Source organism: Centruroides vittatus, unplaced genomic scaffold, assembly GCF_030686945.1.
Source record: "Centruroides vittatus isolate TY-2023 unplaced genomic scaffold, ASM3068694v2 contig_364, whole genome shotgun sequence".
NCBI classification, from domain to species: Eukaryota; Metazoa; Arthropoda; class Arachnida; order Scorpiones; family Buthidae; genus Centruroides; species Centruroides vittatus.
In genome coordinates, this window is record NW_027122188.1 from 3207268 (window position 1) to 3215478 (window position 8211).

Genomic DNA, 8211 nt, shown 5'->3' on the forward strand with positions numbered 1-8211 from the left:
TTTCTCAACTTCCTCCAGAATAAAATCACGATTGGTCAGAAAAAAGAATAAAACAAAAGGGAATGACAAAAATTGGGAGAAAACAGAAAGAGAGAGAGAAAGGAAGAGAGGCCTGATATATCTGGGCTGGACACCCACGAAAGATTCCTGGTGTGTTTTTGACTACCCAGGTTTGATCTCGGAGGTTGACCCAGAATGATAGATTGACTCCTTAACCATCTTGGTCATCCAGCTATCAACCTATTAAAATATGTTTATTTAAAATTTATGTAAAATTTTTTTTATAAACTAATCATTATTACTTGCACATAGTATCATGATGTATCTAAGTTATATATTTTTCAATTCTTTTGACACTATACTTGTTCTTGAATTGGTATAATGAATTTTAAGCTTACAGTTATATGTATTTTAAGTTAATATATCTGGAAAATGATCTTATTTGGAGTGTTTGGATGATTTGATTGACAATTTACATACTGACTAGTAAAAGTTGAGTTTTGAGTTCAACTTTGAACTGTTTCTTCGCATATTTCAGAATTGAGTAATCAATTCAAAAATTATAATGGTTAGCAAAGTTAGGAACTGATGTCATTCAACTGATTTTAATATTAAATCTGTTCACTTGTTAAAGTAATAACCTAAATTTAGCATAAAATCAGATAAAAATAGATCCAACATAAAAGAACTGATATATCAAAAATTAGGTAAATGTTAACTTAATAAACAGGCTTTACTTTTGAATTAATATTATTTAATGATGATGCATTTATTCTTAATGATAATGAAATGTGTATGTAATAAATCTTTTAAAATTTTGTTTAAAGAATCTCAATAACATTGATCCTAAAGAAGTTTTTAAAGATCAAAAATTACTCAAATAGAAACTTTGAAAGATCTTGTACAGGTAAAATAGTTATTTTCAATTATTTACCAAGTTGAATTCAAACAAATATTATCATTTTTTTGTGATACGTTTGAGATTTTTAGGATGTAGAAGCAGATGATGTATATCAGACTGTATTGAGACATATTCTTAATTGAAGTCCACAGGTAATATTTTATTTTTTGCTAATTTCTCAGATTTAATATTAGTTGTCAATTTGTTATGATTAATTTTTACTATTGATGATTTTTATACATAAAAACTGCTGTTTATTATGAAATAATTATGAAAATTAATTATATTATGTATAAGGACAAAGATTATAAGTTGTTGAAGGCAATATTTTTAATCATATATTAAATAGAATAGCATTTCTCAAACTATGGGTTGTGAGCCAATATTGGGTTCACATTCCATGAAAATTTTTATCTTTTTCAGAAATACTTGTATTACTCTAAGAACTAGGAACTGTGAAAGTGTGTGTGTAAAACACATGATAAGATGACAAAGCAAATAATGATCAAATTGCTTTATTAGTCGAATGAGTTGACAGAGAACGGAATGCTTGTCACAGAGACAATTATATATTGATATATTTACAGTGTCTCCTCTCTCATTCAAACTTCCTGTGCAAAATTTAATATATACATATAATCCTGATTAAAACTAAGATAATTATAATTAAACTTAACCTAATACTATTACTACTAGAAAGAGGAAGGGAAGGATAGTTAGAAAATCTACCAGTAGCTAGATCTGTGGGTCCTGAACTGCGTGAATATTGATTTTGATCACTTCATGCATGGTGAATGTACAATCCATTAGCATCCAGGGGGGGTTCAAAGCAGTTATTAATAAACGTACCTAGGCAGTTCCTTAGACCTCTCCAGAACGGCTATCTCAATTATTTTCTTGTCTCCATTCCTACTTGGTCTATGCTGGCCCTTTCTCTCTTTTGCCCTCAGCCTTACACACAGTCCTCCAGTCACTCTCACTTGACCTCTCTCCTTGGTGGTAAACTCAAAAGTGTCTTTCTTTCTCACCTCGTGTCTATTGGTAGCTTCAGGCAGGACCCCCTCCTTGTCCCTTTTGTAGAACGGCCAATCAGGACCCACGAATAGTACAGCTCCTGTCACATGACAGGAAAGGGTTAAAAATGGAAGAAAGAAGAATTATAGAGCTAGTGGAAGGAACGACGAAACTAGATCGAGGCGACGCCAAATAACAGAATCGGGGCTACGAAGCCGGCACTAGTGTTGTTCCACCTAATACTTTTGTACTAATCTAATACCTTTTTACTTGTTCCAGTACCAAGATACCCAGCACCATTTTCCTAGTACTATTCATGAAATCCTAATACCTTTCCTTTCAATTTACTACCTTTCAAAACATTCGTTTTTATTCTATATTTCTATATTGTTTACTTTACTTTGGCAGTAAATAGATGCTTTTATTGCTTCCTCATTCAGCAATTGAACATATTTTTTGCAATTAAATTTAATAAAAACTAAACTACATAATCGAGTTCTTACCGGTTCTTGTGAAGCATTGTTATTAACAAAGGAGCTACTTAAAAGCACCAACGATAAAACATTACACTTGAAAACCATCATCTGCTTCAACCATACAAAAACATTCTAGTGAGGAAGATTCTGATGACGATGATCTTACCAGCGATTTTTCAATGTGATAATTTTAAAGTTTAGTACTTCATGTTCATTACTTTTGTTTCAACATTTTGCTCATTTGGTTGTTATTGAGGAATAATAGCATTCTTGCAATATATGAATTTTGTATGTTACATGTAACACTAAATATAGTTTAATAAATAGAAATTTGATAAATTATAAATTTAGCAATTTACGGTCAAAGTAATGCCTGCATTAGTCAATACAGTCACTTCCTGATTTACGACTGGGTCGTAAATCAGGAAGTGACTGTAAAGTTTTGACGTAAGTCGAGAAACGTAAACATAAGTGACGTAAATCTGCAAGTTCGGACGTAAGTCGAGAAGTGACTGCACTTACAACAAAGCAGTTAGCCATCTTACACAAGCACACGCGAAGGGTACAACAAACTAAAGATGATGCAATCAATCGTCAGAAGTGTGCAAGATATATATGTATATGATATGTGTTTGATATTGTGATGAAAACTATAAAAAATTGATACATTTTAAAAAATTTTTTAATGAAAGTTTTTCGTCATAACTCGAGAAGTGACTGTAGATCATTAGGACTGAGCAGTATTAATATTCTGATATTATTATACTCTTAGTTTTGTACAAAGGTTGGCATAGAAGTAAACTATATATCCATTGCATGGTAAATAATGAAATTTATAACTAACCATATATATAGAGGAGCTTCAATAAGGACCATAACAGTAGCTAATAGTATTGTATTAACAGGGAGAACTTTTACCTTCATTTTCTCAAAATACTAATTTTGCTTCTTTATTCCTTTCTTCCACAGATCTCTTAAATTCAAATATTACATCATATGCCAATTAATATCTGTCAGATTAGCAAAATAATATAAAAGAAAAAAGAAAATTACAAGTTTACATTAGAGAACTAAATTTAAAATAGAGCCAACTAAGGTTTTATAACAGAAGATTGGTTAGAATGCAACACATCATTATATAATTAACCACAGGAATTAAATTGAAGCCAGCCATTTCTCTTTCCTTCCAGGGTATTGTTCATTCGGGAACGAATAAAACTTTGTACCTGGCGGCGCAGTAATATAGGTAAATATAGGTAACGCTACAACCAACCACACAACAGTTGTTTTTTGAAGTTTTGTGTGGCAGAAAGCTGTTGTTCATTATCACAGGAAGAAAACAATCACCGCGTTTCAGTACATATCCAACCCAAAGAAGCACGTGTTTTCCCAAAGCAGTTTTCTTTGCCTGCGTACAGGTGGCGCTCAACTCAGTTTCACTAGCTCTATAGGAAAGAAGAAAGGAGTTCTTATTCTATATACAGTACAATTATATACAACAAAATAGCACAGCCACAGAACAATAGATGCATCTATTATGTACTGAAAATTTTTAACAACATTTTTTTTATAATTATTATTGTCATTCAGTAATAAAAGTAAGATTATAGAATGTATATATATGAAATTGATTTCTCTTTTCTATTTTGAATAACATCAAATTAGATATTTTATGTAACTCATAGTCATAAAGCCATTTAAGTTGGAAATATTTTCAAAACTATTGCAAGTTTATTTAAACTTTTAAGTTTATTGACATACATAACAATAAATTATAAAAAATAAATAATGGATGAATTTTTGCACAAGTGGATCAATAAATAATTTTTAAAGAAATATCTTTTGTGTGTACAAAATGAAATTGACAGAATCTTCTTACAATCGGAAAGGTACATTTTAAAAAAGTTTACAAATTTTATTTTTAAAAACCTTTTGAATAATTTTGAAACAGTCTGTTTTATTTACAGTTGTCAGTCTTACATTTTTTAGTAGTTAAATTTCAATAAATAAATACTGAAAAAGCAGTTAATAGATGACAGGCATAACTCCTATTGTTAAAATTGTTTAAATTAAAAATTTGAATAAAAATTGCAGACCAACATTGTGACAATGTCACAATAAATAATTGCTTGTTAATAAATAGGCTTAATTGCTTGCAAATCAGTCCTTTCAAATAAACTGGAACAGATATGAAAAGGAATTTTAATTTATATACTTCAAAACATTTATTCCCTATATTAAAGCAGTTAACATGGAATTTTTTTTTAAATTTAAATTGAGTATAGAATAAATCAAAAAATTCTGAAATTACAACTTTATGTAAAATTCTTAACAGAGATAAATTTTTAATTTGAATCTAATTTTTTAAATAATTATATAATGATTCGTTTTTATTTCTTGTTGTGTTAACTATCATGTATAAACTAAAATAGGTTTAAAACATTTTAAAAGTCCAATTTTTTAAAAAAAACTTTGATGCTTATCACAGTGTGAGATCCGTTAGTTTTTGTTAATTATTTCCCTTCCAAAAAACTAACAAATTCGAAACAAAAGGGAAACATCATCATGGGGAATTTTTATAACCCTCCTTTCTGGATGTAAACATCCACCTATCCAGGCACTCATTTTCATACTGCAAGACTTAAAGTTTACAATTAACGTTTGACTTCATCATATTGTTTTGGCCCCGGGAACAACTTTAACCTCCACACTTACCCTATTTACCTTTACTTCCAAAACAATCAATTACATGATGTATTTTCCGACTGCAAACCTATAAAAGCTCATACCTTCCCCTTCAGGGAGTCACTCATCGATGGCTGACAAATTTGAGTCTCTGCGATTAACTTTGTGCTCAAACTGGGAAGGATTATTTTGACCTCCGTCCATCGAATTTCCTTGTGGTTCGCCAAGGAATTATCAACGAGGTATGAAACAGAGGGGACAGAGAGAGAGTTTACAATAACTGTCTGTCCCCTACGTGTATTAGAGAACCCAGTCGAAAAAATCTCGATGTTAGAGTTTGTAATCATTAGGTTAGTTATTTCTAATAAATCTTTGTTTCATTGTTAATGGTGTCATTTACTCATATATTGCCTACGCCTTACCGTCAACCCCTCTTGCCTCCCTACACTCGCCTGACAAAAAGAGTCCCGACCCCTTGGAATTATAAAACAAACAGCCATCCTTGACAAGTGGAAGGTTTCACGACCTGTTGCCAGGAAAAAGAGAGTACGCGTTCATCCTACCTCCTGGCTACCCACAACAGTTTAAAAATCATAAGTTTTTAATGTGTTCTTCTAAGTAATTAACATCAAAATTAATAAATTAATATTCATGAATATATATAAATTTTTGATAAAGATTCTAAATGTACAGTACTGTACACTATACATTATTTTTGTCCACATACTACAAAAATATAAAAATCAGAGAGATTTACATTTAAATCTAATAAATTTGATAATTTATTTCAAAATCGTCATTTATAATTGATATTAAATGTTGTTAATAAATTTTCAATTATTCTTTTTCAAGCCTCTTTCTCAGTGTCTTAATTTAACAACATGGCCTGTTCCAGAAATGACATGTTCATCAACTTGACCATTGCTTCTAGAATCAGAATTGTTCACCGGTTCAACATCAGATGTTGCAATGGGAAAAGAAAGTTAATTTAAATTATCAGATTATCACCATTATAAACATATTCCATTTGCAAAAAGTATAATTAATGCATTTATCAAAAAAACCAAAATTAAAAGTTCCTGCTTGGTCCATTGATTCAATGGTAAGTTAAAATGTGAAATATTTAATTTTCTTTCTATAGAAAATATTCTGTAGATTCATTTTCACATTAATTATGAAAATAACTTTTAATAATGTCTCTAAATAATTTACTTAAAAAAACATACATTTGAATTTATTCTATGTATTAGAATTGCTGGCCCGTTGATAGTTACTCTGATATTGATATCAAAGATAAGAGAAAATGGAAATCGTCATTTTTATTCGCTGCAGTCAATGGTTGTCATAGTGAAGGATTTTTACATCCATCTGGAAGTTTACAAAGTCCTTACACACTTTGGCCATCATCTTGGATGAAATCATCCAGGTTGTTTTAATGCCAGCGGCAGAAATGGAAAGGACGTCTCCAAGATCGTATCTTGGAAAGGGATTACTTAGTTCAAATTCTGATACTGTTACAACATGCTAAATTTTCTTAGTTGAACTCTCTCTTCTCAACAATTTTATTATTTACACACACAGTTATAGAAATAAATAAGACATTTATAAGTAATAGAAAAATTTTTTAATTTTCTTATTTATTTCAGAAAATATTTCATGGTTCCTTTTTTATAAAAAGTTTAATGTAAAATTTTAATTATATAACATTTGTTTATAGTTTTTTAATATTCATTGAAATTAGCATTAAAATAATAAATTGAAAGTTGTTGGTTACAAATTATAGAAAAAGCCATTATTATATATATTGTACTAAAATGCATTTTGAGAAATTTTAGTACTTAATATTCATAGTTTTTTCTCATTTTTATTCATTCTGGTCATGATGAATTAATACATCACACACAAAACAATTTAAATTTAAAGATGAATTATTATTATTCACATTTTTTAAAATCTCGATTTTATATTTTAATCTTTTACAATTATTGATTTATTTCTTTTGTAAATAAATAAATTATTGTGAAAAATATACATTATTATTATATAAGTACTGCTGAACCTTACTTTCTGAAATTGATGTTTTTACTTTCATACAGTTTAATCTATTTTCAAATTATTCTTTTGTGAACAATTGAAAAGTGACTAAATAATTTCAGGAAACAAAATTATTTTGATGATAAATGTTTTACATTTAATTAGTTTTAAAAATTTTATAATCTACCTCACTTACCAATTCATAATTGCATGAATTTGAATTATTTGTTTTTACTTTTGAAATTTTTTTATAAACAATATTTTTTTAATCAGTAATCTTACACAAACATGTTAATGGTACATAAAGTAAATTATATAAATTTTTTTTGACAATAACTTGTTATTATGAATATTACACACACACTTACATGTGAATAAAATATATTCGTGAGATACATGAGCCATTCAGAGGCCAAATCGATTATATTAAGGATTTACAAATGGAGTTAATCATTATTATTTTTACATTTTTCACATAACTAATTAAAGCTATGCTTTAAGATATATAAACATTGTAGAATGTATACCATTAAGTTATAAATTGATAATTAAAAAGGAATTTTAAAAAATTTTTATACTTTGTTTTATGGAGTTAATCCACTTTGCAAGTGATCGGCTCATATCTAAGATATGAACATAAAATCATATTTGTTTTTGTATTGTTCGGCTGATACTTTTGTGTTTGATTGAGTTGATAGACAAAAATATTGATTATATAGTAGAATCTGTTAAATTGTAATCACTTTGGGACTTGTCTATGCTAATTATAGTTATCAACTAATAATAATGAGCACAGGGTAAGTATTAATATGACTAATGGAAATGTTGGTTTTATTGGAATTAAAAAGACTATTCAAGTAATACATTTTGATTTGTTTTTAGATTTGTTAATTATAATCATCATTATTAAATAATAGTAATTTGTTCAGTAAAATTATTAAAAAATATAGGCAACTATTAATTTATAATTGAAGTAATAAGTGCCAGCAATTTAAACTATGACTTAATAGTTTAATGTTTTTAACTTTGAATGTTAATTCTTTAAGACTGATAATAACATACAATTATTTCTGTTATCATTAGCCATGAAATTGAAGATGA

General features: G+C 28.5%; 1 long non-coding RNA gene across 1 annotated transcript; it reads left to right on the forward strand.

The window, feature by feature from the left end:
• The first annotated feature begins 827 nt into the window (after positions 1-827).
• LOC136975182 (uncharacterized) lies at positions 828-6144 on the forward strand. The gene is made up of 3 exons (XR_010880761.1): positions 828-907; positions 991-1053; positions 5929-6144. It is a non-coding gene; the product is annotated as an uncharacterized lncRNA (long non-coding RNA).
• The last annotated feature ends 2067 nt before the right edge of the window (positions 6145-8211 follow it).